This window comes from Phalangium opilio, unplaced genomic scaffold, assembly GCF_054372755.1.
Source record: "Phalangium opilio isolate 3A_F unplaced genomic scaffold, DU_Popi_V2 ptg000002l_1, whole genome shotgun sequence".
Taxonomy (NCBI): Eukaryota; Metazoa; Arthropoda; class Arachnida; order Opiliones; family Phalangiidae; genus Phalangium; species Phalangium opilio.
This window is the reverse complement of record NW_028324144.1, coordinates 15,625,088-15,636,545: the sequence shown is the minus strand read 5'-3', so window position 1 is coordinate 15,636,545 and position 11,458 is coordinate 15,625,088. Positions and strand designations below refer to the sequence as shown.

Below are 11,458 nucleotides of genomic sequence, written 5' to 3'. Positions count from 1 at the left end.
TATTAACGAAAATCAGCGCCAAAATCACGCCCCGAGTGAGGATCGAACTCACGACCTTCAGATTATGAGACTGACGCGCTACCTTTTGCGCTATCGAGGCTGTTGTCAGAACGTGTCACCTCTTTATGAATCAAGTATTCTATTAACGAAAATCAGCGCCAAAATCACGCCCCGAGTGAGGATCGAACTCACGACCTTCAGATTATGAGACTGACGCGCTATCGAGGCTGTTATTAGACCAATTAACCTATTTATCAATCAAGTATTCCATTAACGAAAATCAGCGCCAAAATCATGCCCCGAGTGAGGATCGAACTCAAGACCTTTAGATTATGAGACTGACGCTCTACCTACTGCGCTACCGAGGCTGTTATTAGAACATGTCAACTCTCTATCAATCAAGTATTCTATTAACGAAAATCAGCGACAAAATCTTGCCCCGAGTGAGGATCGAACTCACGACCTTCAGATTATGAGACTGACGCGCTACCTACTGCGCTATCGAGGCTGTTGTCAGAACATGTCACCTCTTTATGAATCAAGTATTCTATTAACGAAAATCAGCGCCAAAATCACGCCCCGAGTGAGGATCGAACTCACGACCTTCAGATTATGAGACTGACGCGCTACCGACTGCGCTATCGAGGCTGTTATTAGACCAATTAACCTATTTATCAATCAAGTATTCCATTAACGAAAATCAGCGCCAAAATCATGCCCCGAGTGAGGATCGAACTCAAGACCTTTAGATTATGAGACTGACGCGCTACCTACTGCGCTATCGAGGCTGTTGTCAGAACATGTCACCTCTTTATGAATCAAGTATACTATTAACGAAAATCAGCGCCAAAATCATGCCCCGAGTGAGGATCGAACTCACGACCTTCAGATTATGAGACTGACGCGCTACCGACTGCGCTATCGAGGCTGTTATTAGACCAATTAACCTATTTATCAATCAAGTATTCCATTAACGAAAATCAGCGCCAAAATCATGCCCCGAGTGAGGATCGAACTCAAGACCTTTAGATTATGAGACTGACGCGCTACCTACTGCGCTACCGAGGCTGTTATTAGAACATGTCAACTCTCTATCAATCAAGTATTCTATTAACGAAAATCAGCGACAAAATCTTGCCCCGAGTGAGGATCGAACTCACGACCTTCAGATTATGAGACTGACGCGCTACCTACTGCGCTATCGAGGGTGTTGTCAGAACATGTCACCTCTTTATGAATCAAGTATTCTATTAACGAAAATCAGCGCCAAAATCACGCCCCGAGTGAGGATCGAACTCACGACCTTCAGATTATGAGACTGACGCGCTACCTACTGCGCTATCGAGGCTGTTGTCAGAACATGTCACCTCTTTATGAATCAAGTATACTATTAACGAAAATCAGCGCCAAAATCATGCCCCGAGTGAGGATCGAACTCACGACCTTCAGATTATGAGACTGACGCGCTACCGACTGCGCTATCGAGGCTGTTATTAGACCAATTAAACTATTTATCAATTAAGTATTACATTAACGAAAATCAGCGCCAAAATCATGCCCCGAGTGAGGATCGAACTCAAGACCTTTAGATTATGAGACTGACGCGCTACCTACTGCGCTACCGAGGCTGTTATTAGACCAATTAACCCATTTATCAATCAAGTATTCCATTAACGAAAATCAGCGCCAAAATCATGCCCCGAGTGAGGATCGAACTCAAGACCTTTAGATTATGAGACTGACGCGCTACCTACTGCGCTATCGAGGCTGTTGTCAGAACATGTCACCTCTTTATCAACCAAGTATTCTATTAACGAAAATCAGCGCCAAAATCACGCCCCGAGTGAGGATCGAACTCACGACCTTCAGATTATGAGACTGACGCGCTACCTACTGCGCTATCGAGGCTGTTGTCAGAACATGTCACCTCTTTATGAATCAAGTATTCTATTAACGAAAATCAGCGCCAAAATCACGCCCCGAGTGAGGATCGAACTCACGACCTTCAGATTATGAGACTGACGCGCTACCGACTGCGCTATCGAGGCTGTTATTAGACCAATTAACCTATTTATCAATCAAGTATTCCATTAACGAAAATCAGCGCCAAAATCATGCCCCGAGTGAGGATCGAACTCAAGACCTTTAGATTATGAGACTGACGCGCTACCTACTGCGCTACCGAGGCTGTTATTAGAACATGTCAACTCTCTATCAATCAAGTATTCTATTAACGAAAATCAGCGACAAAATCTTGCCCCGAGTGAGGATCGAACTCACGACCTTCAGATTATGAGACTGACGCGCTACCTACTGCGCTACCGAGGCTGTTATTAGACCAATTAACCTATTTATCAATCAAGTATTCCATTAACGAAAATCAGCGCCAAAATCATGCCCCGAGTGAGGATCGAACTCAAGACCTTTAGATTATGAGACTGACGCGCTACCTACTGCGCTATCGAGGCTGTTGTCAGAACATGTCACCTCTTTATCAACCAAGTATTCTATTAACGAAAATCAGCGCCAAAATCACGCCCCGAGTGAGGATCGAACTCACGACCTTCAGATTATGAGACTGACGCGCTACCTACTGCGCTATCGAGGCTGTTGTCAGAACATGTCACCTCTTTATGAATCAAGTATTCTATTAACGAAAATCAGCGCCAAAATCACGCCCCGAGTGAGGATCGAACTCACGACCTTCAGATTATGAGACTGACGCGCTACCGACTGCGCTATCGAGGCTGTTATTAGACCAATTAACCTATTTATCAATCAAGTATTCCATTAACGAAAATCAGCGCCAAAATCATGCCCCGAGTGAGGATCGAACTCAAGACATTTAGATTATGAGACTGACGCGCTACCTACTGCGCTATCGAGGCTGTTGTCAGAACATGTCACCTCTTTATCAACCAAGTATTCTATTAACGAAAATCAGCGCCAAAATCACGCCCCGAGTGAGGATCGAACTCACGACCTTCAGATTATGAGACTGACGCGCTACCTTTTGCGCTATCGAGGCTGTTGTCAGAACATGTCACCTCTTTATGAATCAAGTATACTATTAACGAAAATCAGCGCCAAAATCATGCCCCGAGTGAGGATCGAACTCACGACCTTCAGATTATGAGACTGACGCGCTACCGACTGCGCTATCGAGGCTGTTATTAGACCAATTAACCTATTTATCAATTAAGTATTACATTAACGAAAATCAGCGCCAAAATCATGCCCCGAGTGAGGATCGAACTCAAGACCTTTAGATTATGAGACTGACGCGCTACCTACTGCGCTACCGAGGCTGTTATTAGACCAATTAACCTATTTATCAATCAAGTATTCCATTAACGAAAATCAGCGCCAAAATCATGCCCCGAGTGAGGATCGAACTCAAGACATTTAGATTATGAGACTGACGCGCTACCTACTGCGCTATCGAGGCTGTTGTCAGAACATGTCACCTCTTTATCAACCAAGTATTCTATTAACGAAAATCAGCGCCAAAATCACGCCCCGAGTGAGGATCGAACTCACGACCTTCAGATTATGAGACTGACGCGCTACCTTTTGCGCTATCGAGGCTGTTGTCAGAACGTGTCACCTCTTTATGAATCAAGTATTCTATTAACGAAAATCAGCGCCAAAATCACGCCCCGAGTGAGGATCGAACTCACGACCTTCAGATTATGAGACTGACGCGCTATCGAGGCTGTTATTAGACCAATTAACCTATTTATCAATCAAGTATTCCATTAACGAAAATCAGCGCCAAAATCATGCCCCGAGTGAGGATCGAACTCAAGACCTTTAGATTATGAGACTGACGCGCTACCTACTGCGCTACCGAGGCTGTTATTAGAACATGTCAACTCTCTATCAATCAAGTATTCTATTAACGAAAATCAGCGACAAAATCTTGCCCCGAGTGAGGATCGAACTCACGACCTTCAGATTATGAGACTGACGCGCTACCTACTGCGCTATCGAGGCTGTTGTCAGAACATGTCACCTCTTTATGAATCAAGTATTCTATTAACGAAAATCAGCGCCAAAATCACGCCCCGAGTGAGGATCGAACTCACGACCTTCAGATTATGAGACTGACGCGCTACCGACTGCGCTATCGAGGCTGTTATTAGACCAATTAACCTATTTATCAATCAAGTATTCCATTAACGAAAATCAGCGCCAAAATCATGCCCCGAGTGAGGATCGAACTCAAGACATTTAGATTATGAGACTGACGCGCTACCTACTGCGCTATCGAGGCTGTTGTCAGAACATGTCACCTCTTTATCAACCAAGTATTCTATTAACGAAAATCAGCGCCAAAATCACGCCCCGAGTGAGGATCGAACTCACGACCTTCAGATTATGAGACTGACGCGCTACCTTTTGCGCTATCGAGGCTGTTGTCAGAACATGTCACCTCTTTATGAATCAAGTATACTATTAACGAAAATCAGCGCCAAAATCATGCCCCGAGTGAGGATCGAACTCACGACCTTCAGATTATGAGACTGACGCGCTACCGACTGCGCTATCGAGGCTGTTATTAGACCAATTAACCTATTTATCAATTAAGTATTACATTAACGAAAATCAGCGCCAAAATCATGCCCCGAGTGAGGATCGAACTCAAGACCTTTAGATTATGAGACTGACGCGCTACCTACTGCGCTACCGAGGCTGTTATTAGACCAATTAACCTATTTATCAATCAAGTATTCCATTAACGAAAATCAGCGCCAAAATCATGCCCCGAGTGAGGATCGAACTCAAGACATTTAGATTATGAGACTGACGCGCTACCTACTGCGCTATCGAGGCTGTTGTCAGAACATGTCACCTCTTTATCAACCAAGTATTCTATTAACGAAAATCAGCGCCAAAATCACGCCCCGAGTGAGGATCGAACTCACGACCTTCAGATTATGAGACTGACGCGCTACCTTTTGCGCTATCGAGGCTGTTGTCAGAACGTGTCACCTCTTTATGAATCAAGTATTCTATTAACGAAAATCAGCGCCAAAATCACGCCCCGAGTGAGGATCGAACTCACGACCTTCAGATTATGAGACTGACGCGCTATCGAGGCTGTTATTAGACCAATTAACCTATTTATCAATCAAGTATTCCATTAACGAAAATCAGCGCCAAAATCATGCCCCGAGTGAGGATCGAACTCAAGACCTTTAGATTATGAGACTGACGCGCTACCTACTGCGCTACCGAGGCTGTTATTAGAACATGTCAACTCTCTATCAATCAAGTATTCTATTAACGAAAATCAGCGACAAAATCTTGCCCCGAGTGAGGATCGAACTCACGACCTTCAGATTATGAGACTGACGCGCTACCTACTGCGCTATCGAGGCTGTTATTAGAACATGTCACCTCTTTATCAACCAAGTATTCTATTAACGAAAATCAGCGCCAAAATCACGCCCCGAGTGAGGATCGAACTCACGACCTTCAGATTATGAGACTGACGCGCTACCTACTGCGCTATCGAGGCTGTTGTCAGAACATGTCACCTCCTTATGAATCAAGTATTCTATTAACGAAAATCAGCGCCAAAATCACGCCCCGATTGAGGATCGAACTCACGACCTTCAGATTATGAGACTGACGCGCTACTGACTGCGCTATCGAGGCTGTTATTAGAACATGTCACCTCTTTATCAACCAAGTATTCTATTAACGAAAATCAGCGCCAAAATCACGCCCCGAGTGAGGATCGAACTCACGACCTTCAGATTATGAGACTGACGCGCTACCTACTGCGCTATCGAGGCTGTTGTCAGAACATGTCACCTCCTTATGAATCAAGTATTCTATTAACGAAAATCAGCGCCAAAATCACGCCCCGATTGAGGATCGAACTCACGACCTTCAGATTATGAGACTGACGCGCTACCTACTGCGCTATCGAGGCTGTTGTCAGAACATGTCACCTCTTTATGAATCAAGTATACTATTAACGAAAATCAGCGCCAAAATCATGCCCCGAGTGAGGATCGAACTCACGACCTTCAGATTATGAGACTGATGCGCTACTGACTGCGCTATCGAGGCTGTTATTAGACCAATTAACCTATTTATCAATTAAGTATTACATTAACGAAAATCAGCGCCAAAATCATGCCCCGAGTGAGGATCGAACTCAAGACCTTTAGATTATGAGACTGACGCGCTACCTACTGCGCTACCGAGGCTGTTATTAGACCAATTAACCTATTTATCAATCAAGTATTCCATTAACGAAAATCAGCGCCAAAATCATGCCCCGAGTGAGGATCGAACTCAAGACCTTTAGATTATGAGACTGACGCGCTACCTACTGCGCTATCGAGGCTGTTGTCAGAACATGTCACCTCTTTATGAATCAAGTATTCTATTAACGAAAATCAGCGCCAAAATCATGCCCCGAGTGAGGATCGACCTCACGACTTTCAGATTATGAGACTGACGCGCTACCGACTGCGCTATCGAGGCTGTTATTAGAACATGTCACCTCTTTATCAACCAAGTATTCTATTAACGAAAATCAGCGCCAAAATCACGCCCCGAGTGAGGATCGAACTCACGACCTTCAGATTATGAGACTGACGCGCTACCTACTGCGCTATCGAGGCTGTTGTCAGAATATGTCACCTCTTTATGAATCAAGTATTCTATTAACGAAAATCAGCGCCAAAATCATGCCCCGAGTGAGGATCGAACTCACGACCTTCAGATTATGAGACTGACGCGCTACCGACTGCGCTATCGAGGCTGTTATTAGACCAATTAACCTATTTATCAATTAAGTATTACATTAACGAAAATCAGCGCCAAAATCATGCCCCGAGTGAGGATCGAACTCAAGACCTTTAGATTATGAGACTGACGCGCTACCTACTGCGCTATCGAGGCTGTTGTCAGAACATGTCACCTCTTTATGAATCAAGTATTCTATTAACGAAAATCAGCGCCAAAATCATGCCCCGAGTGAGGATCGACCTCACGACCTTCAGATTATGAGACTGACGCGCTACCGACTGCGCTATCGAGGCTGTTATTAGATCAATTAACCTAATTATCAATTAAGTATTCCAGTTACGAAAATCAGCTCCAAAAAGTGATCCCGAGTGAGGATCGAACTCACGACCTTCAGATTATGAGACTGACGCGCTACCTACTGCGCTATCGAGGCTGTTGTCAGAACATGTCACCTTTTTATGAATCAAGTATTCTATTAACGAAAATCAGCGCCAAAATCTTGCCCCGAGTGAGGATCGAACTCACGACCTTCAGATCATGAGACTGACGCGCTACCGACTGCGCTTTCGAGGCTGTTATTAGAAGATGTCACCTCTTTATCAACCAAGTATTCTATTAACGAAAATCAGCGCCAAAATCACGCCCCGAGTGAGGATCGAACTCACGACCTTCAGATTATGAGACTGACGCGCTACCTACTGCGCTATCGAGGCTGTTGTCAGAACATGTCACCTCTTTATGAATCAAGTATACTATTAACGAAAATCAGCGCCAAAATCATGCCCCGAGTGAGGATCGAACTCACGACCTTCAGATTATGAGACTGACGCGCTACCGACTGCGCTATCGAGGCTGTTATTAGACCAATTAAACTATTTATCAATTAAGTATTACATTAACGAAAATCAGCGCCAAAATCATGCCCCGAGTGAGGATCGAACTCAAGACCTTTAGATTATGAGACTGACGCGCTACCTACTGCGCTACCGAGGCTGTTATTAGACCAATTAACCCATTTATCAATCAAGTATTCCATTAACGAAAATCAGCGCCAAAATCATGCCCCGAGTGAGGATCGAACTCAAGACCTTTAGATTATGAGACTGACGCGCTACCTACTGCGCTATCGAGGCTGTTGTCAGAACATGTCACCTCTTTATCAACCAAGTATTATATTAACGAAAATCAGCGCCAAAATCACGCCCCGAGTGAGGATCGAACTCATGACCTTCAGATTATGAGACTGACGCGCTACCTACTGCGCTATCGAGGCTGTTGTCAGAACATGTCACCTCTTTATGAATCAAGTATTCTATTAACGAAAATCAGCGCCAAAATCACGCCCCGAGTGAGGATCGAACTCACGACCTTCAGATTATGAGACTGACGCGCTACCGACTGCGCTATCGAGGCTGTTATTAGACCAATTAACCTATTTATCAATCAAGTATTCCATTAACGAAAATCAGCGCCAAAATCATGCCCCGAGTGAGGATCGAACTCAAGACCTTTAGATTATGAGACTGACGCGCTACCTACTGCGCTACCGAGGCTGTTATTAGAACATGTCAACTCTCTATCAATCAAGTATTCTATTAACGAAAATCAGCGACAAAATCTTGCCCCGAGTGAGGATCGAACTCACGACCTTCAGATTATGAGACTGACGCGCTACCTACTGCGCTACCGAGGCTGTTATTAGACCAATTAACCTATTTATCAATCAAGTATTCCATTAACGAAAATCAGCGCCAAAATCATGCCCCGAGTGAGGATCGAACTCAAGACCTTTAGATTATGAGACTGACGCGCTACCTACTGCGCTATCGAGGCTGTTGTCAGAACATGTCACCTCTTTATCAACCAAGTATTCTATTAACGAAAATCAGCGCCAAAATCACGCCCCGAGTGAGGATCGAACTCACGACCTTCAGATTATGAGACTGACGCGCTACCTACTGCGCTATCGAGGCTGTTGTCAGAACATGTCACCTCTTTATGAATCAAGTATTCTATTAACGAAAATCAGCGCCAAAATCACGCCCCGAGTGAGGATCGAACTCACGACCTTCAGATTATGAGACTGACGCGCTACCGACTGCGCTATCGAGGCTGTTATTAGACCAATTAACCTATTTATCAATCAAGTATTCCATTAACGAAAATCAGCGCCAAAATCACGCCCCGAGTGAGGATCGAACTCAAGACCTTTAGATTATGAGACTGACGCGCTACCTACTGCGCTATCGAGGCTGTTGTCAGAACATGTCACCTCTTTATGAATCAAGTATACTATTAACGAAAATCAGCGCCAAAATCATGCCCCGAGTGAGGATCGAACTCACGACCTTCAGATTATGAGACTGACGCGCTACCGACTGCGCTATCGAGGCTGTTATTAGACCAATTAACCTATTTATCAATTAAGTATTACATTAACGAAAATCAGCGCCAAAATCATGCCCCGAGAGAGGATCGAACTCAAGACCTTTAGATTATGAGACTGACGCGCTACCTACTGCGCTACCGAGGCTGTTATTAGACCAATTAACCTATTTATCAATCAAGTATTCCATTAACGAAAATCAGCGCCAAAATCATGCCCCGAGTGAGGATCGAACTCAAGACCTTTAGATTATGAGACTGACGCGCTACCTACTGCGCTATCGAGGCTGTTGTCAGAACATGTCACCTCTTTATCAACCAAGTATTCTCTTAACGAAAATCAGCGCCAAAATCACGCCCCGAGTGAGGATCGAACTCACGACCTTCAGATTATGAGACTGACGCGCTACCTACTGCGCTATCGAGGCTGTTGTCAGAACATGTCACCTCTTTATGAATCAAGTATTCTATTAACGAAAATCAGCGCCAAAATCACGCCCCGAGTGAGGATCGAACTCACGACCTTCAGATTATGAGACTGACGCGCTATCGAGGCTGTTATTAGACCAATTAACCTATTTATCAATCAAGTATTCCATTAACGAAAATCAGCGCCAAAATCATGCCCCGAGTGAGGATCGAACTCAAGACCTTTAGATTATGAGACTGACGCGCTACCTACTGCGCTACCGAGGCTGTTATTAGAACATGTCAACTCTCTATCAATCAAGTATTCTATTAACGAAAATCAGCGACAAAATCTTGCCCCGAGTGAGGATCGAACTCACGACCTTCAGATTATGAGACTGACGCGCTACCTACTGCGCTATCGAGGCTGTTATTAGAACATGTCACCTCTTTATCAACCAAGTATTCTATTAACGAAAATCAGCGCCAAAATCACGCCCCGAGTGAGGATCGAACTCACGACCTTCAGATTATGAGACTGACGCGCTACCTACTGCGCTATCGAGGCTGTTGTCAGAACATGTCACCTCTTTATGAATCAAGTATTCTATTAACGAAAATCAGCGCCAAAATCACGCCCCGAGTGAGGATCGAACTCACGACCTTCAGATTATGAGACTGACGCGCTACCTACTGCGCTATCGAGGCTGTTGTCAGAACATGTCACCTCTTTATGAATCAAGTATACTATTAACGAAAATCAGCGCCAAAATCATGCCCCGAGTGAGGATCGAACTCACGACCTTCAGATTATGAGACTGACGCGCTACTGACTGCGCTATCGAGGCTGTTATTAGACCAATTAACCTATTTATCAATTAAGTATTACATTAACGAAAATCAGCGCCAAAATCATGCCCCGAGTGAGGATCGAACTCAAGACCTTTAGATTATGAGACTGACGCGCTACCTACTGCGCTACCGAGGCTGTTATTAGACCAATTAACCTATTTATCAATCAAGTATTCCATTAACGAAAATCAGCGCCAAAATCATGCCCCGAGTGAGGATCGAACTCAAGACCTTTAGATTATGAGACTGACGCGCTACCTACTGCGCTATCGAGGCTGTTGTCAGAACATGTCACCTCTTTATGAATCAAGTATTCTATTAACGAAAATCAGCGCCAAAATCATGCCCCGAGTGAGGATCGACCTCACGACCTTCAGATTATGAGACCGACGCGCTACCGACTGCGCTATCGAGGCTGTTATTAGAACATGTCACCTCTTTATCAACCAAGTATTCTATTAACGAAAATCAGCGCCAAAATCACGCCCCGAGTGAGGATCGAACTCACGACCTTCAGATTATGAGACTGACGCGCTACCTACTGCGCTATCGAGGCTGTTGTCAGAATATGTCACCTCTTTATGAATCAAGTATTCTATTAACGAAAATCAGCGCCAAAATCATGCCCCGAGTGAGGATCGAACTCACGACCTTCAGATTATGAGACTGACGCGCTACCGACTGCGCTATCGAGGCTGTTATTAGACCAATTAACCTATTTATCAATTAAGTATTACATTAACGAAAATCAGCGCCAAAATCATGCCCCGAGTGAGGATCGAACTCAAGACCTTTAGATTATGAGACTGACGCGCTACCTACTGCGCTACCGAGGCTGTTATTAGACCAATTAACCTATTTATCAATCAAGTATTCCATTAACGAAAATCAGCGCCAAAATCATGCCCCGAGTGAGGATCGAACTCAAGACCTTTAGATTATGAGACTGACGCGCTACCTACTGCGCTATCGAGGCTGTTGTCAGAACATGTCACCTCTTTATAAATCAAGTATTCTATTAACGAAAATCAGCGCCAAAATC

General features: G+C 44.5%; 72 non-coding genes across 72 annotated transcripts; all 72 read right to left on the bottom strand.

The window, feature by feature from the left end:
• Nucleotides 1-27: 27 nt before the first annotated feature.
• TRNAM-CAU (transfer RNA methionine (anticodon CAU)) lies at nucleotides 28-100 on the bottom strand. Its single transcript has one exon. It is a non-coding gene; the product is annotated as a tRNA-Met (tRNA).
• Nucleotides 101-435: 335 nt separating this feature from the next.
• Nucleotides 436-508, bottom strand: TRNAM-CAU (transfer RNA methionine (anticodon CAU)). The gene has a single exon. It is a non-coding gene; the product is annotated as a tRNA-Met (tRNA).
• Nucleotides 509-575: 67 nt separating this feature from the next.
• Nucleotides 576-648, bottom strand: TRNAM-CAU (transfer RNA methionine (anticodon CAU)). Its single transcript has one exon. It is a non-coding gene; the product is annotated as a tRNA-Met (tRNA).
• Nucleotides 649-715: 67 nt separating this feature from the next.
• On the bottom strand, nucleotides 716-788 carry TRNAM-CAU (transfer RNA methionine (anticodon CAU)). Its single transcript has one exon. It is a non-coding gene; the product is annotated as a tRNA-Met (tRNA).
• A 67-nt stretch (nucleotides 789-855) lies between these two features.
• TRNAM-CAU (transfer RNA methionine (anticodon CAU)) lies at nucleotides 856-928 on the bottom strand. The gene has a single exon. It is a non-coding gene; the product is annotated as a tRNA-Met (tRNA).
• A 67-nt stretch (nucleotides 929-995) lies between these two features.
• TRNAM-CAU (transfer RNA methionine (anticodon CAU)) lies at nucleotides 996-1,068 on the bottom strand. The gene has a single exon. It is a non-coding gene; the product is annotated as a tRNA-Met (tRNA).
• A 67-nt stretch (nucleotides 1,069-1,135) lies between these two features.
• On the bottom strand, nucleotides 1,136-1,208 carry TRNAM-CAU (transfer RNA methionine (anticodon CAU)). The gene has a single exon. It is a non-coding gene; the product is annotated as a tRNA-Met (tRNA).
• Nucleotides 1,209-1,275: 67 nt separating this feature from the next.
• Nucleotides 1,276-1,348, bottom strand: TRNAM-CAU (transfer RNA methionine (anticodon CAU)). The gene has a single exon. It is a non-coding gene; the product is annotated as a tRNA-Met (tRNA).
• Nucleotides 1,349-1,415: 67 nt separating this feature from the next.
• TRNAM-CAU (transfer RNA methionine (anticodon CAU)) lies at nucleotides 1,416-1,488 on the bottom strand. Its single transcript has one exon. It is a non-coding gene; the product is annotated as a tRNA-Met (tRNA).
• A 67-nt stretch (nucleotides 1,489-1,555) lies between these two features.
• Nucleotides 1,556-1,628, bottom strand: TRNAM-CAU (transfer RNA methionine (anticodon CAU)). The gene has a single exon. It is a non-coding gene; the product is annotated as a tRNA-Met (tRNA).
• Nucleotides 1,629-1,695: 67 nt separating this feature from the next.
• On the bottom strand, nucleotides 1,696-1,768 carry TRNAM-CAU (transfer RNA methionine (anticodon CAU)). Its single transcript has one exon. It is a non-coding gene; the product is annotated as a tRNA-Met (tRNA).
• Nucleotides 1,769-1,835: 67 nt separating this feature from the next.
• TRNAM-CAU (transfer RNA methionine (anticodon CAU)) lies at nucleotides 1,836-1,908 on the bottom strand. Its single transcript has one exon. It is a non-coding gene; the product is annotated as a tRNA-Met (tRNA).
• Nucleotides 1,909-1,975: 67 nt separating this feature from the next.
• Nucleotides 1,976-2,048, bottom strand: TRNAM-CAU (transfer RNA methionine (anticodon CAU)). Its single transcript has one exon. It is a non-coding gene; the product is annotated as a tRNA-Met (tRNA).
• A 67-nt stretch (nucleotides 2,049-2,115) lies between these two features.
• On the bottom strand, nucleotides 2,116-2,188 carry TRNAM-CAU (transfer RNA methionine (anticodon CAU)). Its single transcript has one exon. It is a non-coding gene; the product is annotated as a tRNA-Met (tRNA).
• Nucleotides 2,189-2,255: 67 nt separating this feature from the next.
• Nucleotides 2,256-2,328, bottom strand: TRNAM-CAU (transfer RNA methionine (anticodon CAU)). Its single transcript has one exon. It is a non-coding gene; the product is annotated as a tRNA-Met (tRNA).
• Nucleotides 2,329-2,395: 67 nt separating this feature from the next.
• Nucleotides 2,396-2,468, bottom strand: TRNAM-CAU (transfer RNA methionine (anticodon CAU)). The gene has a single exon. It is a non-coding gene; the product is annotated as a tRNA-Met (tRNA).
• A 67-nt stretch (nucleotides 2,469-2,535) lies between these two features.
• On the bottom strand, nucleotides 2,536-2,608 carry TRNAM-CAU (transfer RNA methionine (anticodon CAU)). The gene has a single exon. It is a non-coding gene; the product is annotated as a tRNA-Met (tRNA).
• Nucleotides 2,609-2,675: 67 nt separating this feature from the next.
• TRNAM-CAU (transfer RNA methionine (anticodon CAU)) lies at nucleotides 2,676-2,748 on the bottom strand. Its single transcript has one exon. It is a non-coding gene; the product is annotated as a tRNA-Met (tRNA).
• Nucleotides 2,749-2,955: 207 nt separating this feature from the next.
• Nucleotides 2,956-3,028, bottom strand: TRNAM-CAU (transfer RNA methionine (anticodon CAU)). The gene has a single exon. It is a non-coding gene; the product is annotated as a tRNA-Met (tRNA).
• Nucleotides 3,029-3,095: 67 nt separating this feature from the next.
• TRNAM-CAU (transfer RNA methionine (anticodon CAU)) lies at nucleotides 3,096-3,168 on the bottom strand. The gene has a single exon. It is a non-coding gene; the product is annotated as a tRNA-Met (tRNA).
• Nucleotides 3,169-3,235: 67 nt separating this feature from the next.
• On the bottom strand, nucleotides 3,236-3,308 carry TRNAM-CAU (transfer RNA methionine (anticodon CAU)). The gene has a single exon. It is a non-coding gene; the product is annotated as a tRNA-Met (tRNA).
• Nucleotides 3,309-3,515: 207 nt separating this feature from the next.
• On the bottom strand, nucleotides 3,516-3,588 carry TRNAM-CAU (transfer RNA methionine (anticodon CAU)). The gene has a single exon. It is a non-coding gene; the product is annotated as a tRNA-Met (tRNA).
• A 195-nt stretch (nucleotides 3,589-3,783) lies between these two features.
• Nucleotides 3,784-3,856, bottom strand: TRNAM-CAU (transfer RNA methionine (anticodon CAU)). Its single transcript has one exon. It is a non-coding gene; the product is annotated as a tRNA-Met (tRNA).
• A 67-nt stretch (nucleotides 3,857-3,923) lies between these two features.
• Nucleotides 3,924-3,996, bottom strand: TRNAM-CAU (transfer RNA methionine (anticodon CAU)). The gene has a single exon. It is a non-coding gene; the product is annotated as a tRNA-Met (tRNA).
• Nucleotides 3,997-4,063: 67 nt separating this feature from the next.
• On the bottom strand, nucleotides 4,064-4,136 carry TRNAM-CAU (transfer RNA methionine (anticodon CAU)). Its single transcript has one exon. It is a non-coding gene; the product is annotated as a tRNA-Met (tRNA).
• A 207-nt stretch (nucleotides 4,137-4,343) lies between these two features.
• TRNAM-CAU (transfer RNA methionine (anticodon CAU)) lies at nucleotides 4,344-4,416 on the bottom strand. The gene has a single exon. It is a non-coding gene; the product is annotated as a tRNA-Met (tRNA).
• A 67-nt stretch (nucleotides 4,417-4,483) lies between these two features.
• TRNAM-CAU (transfer RNA methionine (anticodon CAU)) lies at nucleotides 4,484-4,556 on the bottom strand. Its single transcript has one exon. It is a non-coding gene; the product is annotated as a tRNA-Met (tRNA).
• Nucleotides 4,557-4,623: 67 nt separating this feature from the next.
• Nucleotides 4,624-4,696, bottom strand: TRNAM-CAU (transfer RNA methionine (anticodon CAU)). Its single transcript has one exon. It is a non-coding gene; the product is annotated as a tRNA-Met (tRNA).
• Nucleotides 4,697-4,903: 207 nt separating this feature from the next.
• Nucleotides 4,904-4,976, bottom strand: TRNAM-CAU (transfer RNA methionine (anticodon CAU)). Its single transcript has one exon. It is a non-coding gene; the product is annotated as a tRNA-Met (tRNA).
• A 195-nt stretch (nucleotides 4,977-5,171) lies between these two features.
• TRNAM-CAU (transfer RNA methionine (anticodon CAU)) lies at nucleotides 5,172-5,244 on the bottom strand. Its single transcript has one exon. It is a non-coding gene; the product is annotated as a tRNA-Met (tRNA).
• Nucleotides 5,245-5,311: 67 nt separating this feature from the next.
• On the bottom strand, nucleotides 5,312-5,384 carry TRNAM-CAU (transfer RNA methionine (anticodon CAU)). The gene has a single exon. It is a non-coding gene; the product is annotated as a tRNA-Met (tRNA).
• Nucleotides 5,385-5,451: 67 nt separating this feature from the next.
• On the bottom strand, nucleotides 5,452-5,524 carry TRNAM-CAU (transfer RNA methionine (anticodon CAU)). The gene has a single exon. It is a non-coding gene; the product is annotated as a tRNA-Met (tRNA).
• Nucleotides 5,525-5,591: 67 nt separating this feature from the next.
• TRNAM-CAU (transfer RNA methionine (anticodon CAU)) lies at nucleotides 5,592-5,664 on the bottom strand. Its single transcript has one exon. It is a non-coding gene; the product is annotated as a tRNA-Met (tRNA).
• A 67-nt stretch (nucleotides 5,665-5,731) lies between these two features.
• Nucleotides 5,732-5,804, bottom strand: TRNAM-CAU (transfer RNA methionine (anticodon CAU)). The gene has a single exon. It is a non-coding gene; the product is annotated as a tRNA-Met (tRNA).
• Nucleotides 5,805-5,871: 67 nt separating this feature from the next.
• Nucleotides 5,872-5,944, bottom strand: TRNAM-CAU (transfer RNA methionine (anticodon CAU)). Its single transcript has one exon. It is a non-coding gene; the product is annotated as a tRNA-Met (tRNA).
• A 67-nt stretch (nucleotides 5,945-6,011) lies between these two features.
• TRNAM-CAU (transfer RNA methionine (anticodon CAU)) lies at nucleotides 6,012-6,084 on the bottom strand. The gene has a single exon. It is a non-coding gene; the product is annotated as a tRNA-Met (tRNA).
• A 67-nt stretch (nucleotides 6,085-6,151) lies between these two features.
• Nucleotides 6,152-6,224, bottom strand: TRNAM-CAU (transfer RNA methionine (anticodon CAU)). Its single transcript has one exon. It is a non-coding gene; the product is annotated as a tRNA-Met (tRNA).
• A 67-nt stretch (nucleotides 6,225-6,291) lies between these two features.
• TRNAM-CAU (transfer RNA methionine (anticodon CAU)) lies at nucleotides 6,292-6,364 on the bottom strand. The gene has a single exon. It is a non-coding gene; the product is annotated as a tRNA-Met (tRNA).
• Nucleotides 6,365-6,431: 67 nt separating this feature from the next.
• TRNAM-CAU (transfer RNA methionine (anticodon CAU)) lies at nucleotides 6,432-6,504 on the bottom strand. Its single transcript has one exon. It is a non-coding gene; the product is annotated as a tRNA-Met (tRNA).
• Nucleotides 6,505-6,571: 67 nt separating this feature from the next.
• Nucleotides 6,572-6,644, bottom strand: TRNAM-CAU (transfer RNA methionine (anticodon CAU)). The gene has a single exon. It is a non-coding gene; the product is annotated as a tRNA-Met (tRNA).
• Nucleotides 6,645-6,711: 67 nt separating this feature from the next.
• On the bottom strand, nucleotides 6,712-6,784 carry TRNAM-CAU (transfer RNA methionine (anticodon CAU)). Its single transcript has one exon. It is a non-coding gene; the product is annotated as a tRNA-Met (tRNA).
• A 67-nt stretch (nucleotides 6,785-6,851) lies between these two features.
• On the bottom strand, nucleotides 6,852-6,924 carry TRNAM-CAU (transfer RNA methionine (anticodon CAU)). The gene has a single exon. It is a non-coding gene; the product is annotated as a tRNA-Met (tRNA).
• A 67-nt stretch (nucleotides 6,925-6,991) lies between these two features.
• Nucleotides 6,992-7,064, bottom strand: TRNAM-CAU (transfer RNA methionine (anticodon CAU)). Its single transcript has one exon. It is a non-coding gene; the product is annotated as a tRNA-Met (tRNA).
• A 66-nt stretch (nucleotides 7,065-7,130) lies between these two features.
• TRNAM-CAU (transfer RNA methionine (anticodon CAU)) lies at nucleotides 7,131-7,204 on the bottom strand. The gene has a single exon. It is a non-coding gene; the product is annotated as a tRNA-Met (tRNA).
• Nucleotides 7,205-7,271: 67 nt separating this feature from the next.
• Nucleotides 7,272-7,344, bottom strand: TRNAM-CAU (transfer RNA methionine (anticodon CAU)). Its single transcript has one exon. It is a non-coding gene; the product is annotated as a tRNA-Met (tRNA).
• A 67-nt stretch (nucleotides 7,345-7,411) lies between these two features.
• On the bottom strand, nucleotides 7,412-7,484 carry TRNAM-CAU (transfer RNA methionine (anticodon CAU)). Its single transcript has one exon. It is a non-coding gene; the product is annotated as a tRNA-Met (tRNA).
• Nucleotides 7,485-7,551: 67 nt separating this feature from the next.
• Nucleotides 7,552-7,624, bottom strand: TRNAM-CAU (transfer RNA methionine (anticodon CAU)). Its single transcript has one exon. It is a non-coding gene; the product is annotated as a tRNA-Met (tRNA).
• Nucleotides 7,625-7,691: 67 nt separating this feature from the next.
• On the bottom strand, nucleotides 7,692-7,764 carry TRNAM-CAU (transfer RNA methionine (anticodon CAU)). Its single transcript has one exon. It is a non-coding gene; the product is annotated as a tRNA-Met (tRNA).
• Nucleotides 7,765-7,831: 67 nt separating this feature from the next.
• TRNAM-CAU (transfer RNA methionine (anticodon CAU)) lies at nucleotides 7,832-7,904 on the bottom strand. The gene has a single exon. It is a non-coding gene; the product is annotated as a tRNA-Met (tRNA).
• Nucleotides 7,905-7,971: 67 nt separating this feature from the next.
• On the bottom strand, nucleotides 7,972-8,044 carry TRNAM-CAU (transfer RNA methionine (anticodon CAU)). The gene has a single exon. It is a non-coding gene; the product is annotated as a tRNA-Met (tRNA).
• A 67-nt stretch (nucleotides 8,045-8,111) lies between these two features.
• TRNAM-CAU (transfer RNA methionine (anticodon CAU)) lies at nucleotides 8,112-8,184 on the bottom strand. Its single transcript has one exon. It is a non-coding gene; the product is annotated as a tRNA-Met (tRNA).
• Nucleotides 8,185-8,251: 67 nt separating this feature from the next.
• Nucleotides 8,252-8,324, bottom strand: TRNAM-CAU (transfer RNA methionine (anticodon CAU)). The gene has a single exon. It is a non-coding gene; the product is annotated as a tRNA-Met (tRNA).
• A 67-nt stretch (nucleotides 8,325-8,391) lies between these two features.
• On the bottom strand, nucleotides 8,392-8,464 carry TRNAM-CAU (transfer RNA methionine (anticodon CAU)). Its single transcript has one exon. It is a non-coding gene; the product is annotated as a tRNA-Met (tRNA).
• A 67-nt stretch (nucleotides 8,465-8,531) lies between these two features.
• On the bottom strand, nucleotides 8,532-8,604 carry TRNAM-CAU (transfer RNA methionine (anticodon CAU)). Its single transcript has one exon. It is a non-coding gene; the product is annotated as a tRNA-Met (tRNA).
• Nucleotides 8,605-8,671: 67 nt separating this feature from the next.
• Nucleotides 8,672-8,744, bottom strand: TRNAM-CAU (transfer RNA methionine (anticodon CAU)). The gene has a single exon. It is a non-coding gene; the product is annotated as a tRNA-Met (tRNA).
• A 67-nt stretch (nucleotides 8,745-8,811) lies between these two features.
• On the bottom strand, nucleotides 8,812-8,884 carry TRNAM-CAU (transfer RNA methionine (anticodon CAU)). The gene has a single exon. It is a non-coding gene; the product is annotated as a tRNA-Met (tRNA).
• A 67-nt stretch (nucleotides 8,885-8,951) lies between these two features.
• On the bottom strand, nucleotides 8,952-9,024 carry TRNAM-CAU (transfer RNA methionine (anticodon CAU)). The gene has a single exon. It is a non-coding gene; the product is annotated as a tRNA-Met (tRNA).
• Nucleotides 9,025-9,091: 67 nt separating this feature from the next.
• On the bottom strand, nucleotides 9,092-9,164 carry TRNAM-CAU (transfer RNA methionine (anticodon CAU)). Its single transcript has one exon. It is a non-coding gene; the product is annotated as a tRNA-Met (tRNA).
• Nucleotides 9,165-9,371: 207 nt separating this feature from the next.
• Nucleotides 9,372-9,444, bottom strand: TRNAM-CAU (transfer RNA methionine (anticodon CAU)). The gene has a single exon. It is a non-coding gene; the product is annotated as a tRNA-Met (tRNA).
• A 67-nt stretch (nucleotides 9,445-9,511) lies between these two features.
• Nucleotides 9,512-9,584, bottom strand: TRNAM-CAU (transfer RNA methionine (anticodon CAU)). Its single transcript has one exon. It is a non-coding gene; the product is annotated as a tRNA-Met (tRNA).
• Nucleotides 9,585-9,779: 195 nt separating this feature from the next.
• Nucleotides 9,780-9,852, bottom strand: TRNAM-CAU (transfer RNA methionine (anticodon CAU)). The gene has a single exon. It is a non-coding gene; the product is annotated as a tRNA-Met (tRNA).
• A 67-nt stretch (nucleotides 9,853-9,919) lies between these two features.
• TRNAM-CAU (transfer RNA methionine (anticodon CAU)) lies at nucleotides 9,920-9,992 on the bottom strand. The gene has a single exon. It is a non-coding gene; the product is annotated as a tRNA-Met (tRNA).
• A 67-nt stretch (nucleotides 9,993-10,059) lies between these two features.
• Nucleotides 10,060-10,132, bottom strand: TRNAM-CAU (transfer RNA methionine (anticodon CAU)). Its single transcript has one exon. It is a non-coding gene; the product is annotated as a tRNA-Met (tRNA).
• A 67-nt stretch (nucleotides 10,133-10,199) lies between these two features.
• Nucleotides 10,200-10,272, bottom strand: TRNAM-CAU (transfer RNA methionine (anticodon CAU)). Its single transcript has one exon. It is a non-coding gene; the product is annotated as a tRNA-Met (tRNA).
• Nucleotides 10,273-10,339: 67 nt separating this feature from the next.
• TRNAM-CAU (transfer RNA methionine (anticodon CAU)) lies at nucleotides 10,340-10,412 on the bottom strand. The gene has a single exon. It is a non-coding gene; the product is annotated as a tRNA-Met (tRNA).
• A 67-nt stretch (nucleotides 10,413-10,479) lies between these two features.
• TRNAM-CAU (transfer RNA methionine (anticodon CAU)) lies at nucleotides 10,480-10,552 on the bottom strand. Its single transcript has one exon. It is a non-coding gene; the product is annotated as a tRNA-Met (tRNA).
• A 67-nt stretch (nucleotides 10,553-10,619) lies between these two features.
• TRNAM-CAU (transfer RNA methionine (anticodon CAU)) lies at nucleotides 10,620-10,692 on the bottom strand. The gene has a single exon. It is a non-coding gene; the product is annotated as a tRNA-Met (tRNA).
• A 67-nt stretch (nucleotides 10,693-10,759) lies between these two features.
• Nucleotides 10,760-10,832, bottom strand: TRNAM-CAU (transfer RNA methionine (anticodon CAU)). The gene has a single exon. It is a non-coding gene; the product is annotated as a tRNA-Met (tRNA).
• Nucleotides 10,833-10,899: 67 nt separating this feature from the next.
• On the bottom strand, nucleotides 10,900-10,972 carry TRNAM-CAU (transfer RNA methionine (anticodon CAU)). Its single transcript has one exon. It is a non-coding gene; the product is annotated as a tRNA-Met (tRNA).
• Nucleotides 10,973-11,039: 67 nt separating this feature from the next.
• On the bottom strand, nucleotides 11,040-11,112 carry TRNAM-CAU (transfer RNA methionine (anticodon CAU)). The gene has a single exon. It is a non-coding gene; the product is annotated as a tRNA-Met (tRNA).
• Nucleotides 11,113-11,179: 67 nt separating this feature from the next.
• TRNAM-CAU (transfer RNA methionine (anticodon CAU)) lies at nucleotides 11,180-11,252 on the bottom strand. Its single transcript has one exon. It is a non-coding gene; the product is annotated as a tRNA-Met (tRNA).
• A 67-nt stretch (nucleotides 11,253-11,319) lies between these two features.
• TRNAM-CAU (transfer RNA methionine (anticodon CAU)) lies at nucleotides 11,320-11,392 on the bottom strand. The gene has a single exon. It is a non-coding gene; the product is annotated as a tRNA-Met (tRNA).
• Between the last annotated feature and the right edge of the window lie 66 nt (nucleotides 11,393-11,458).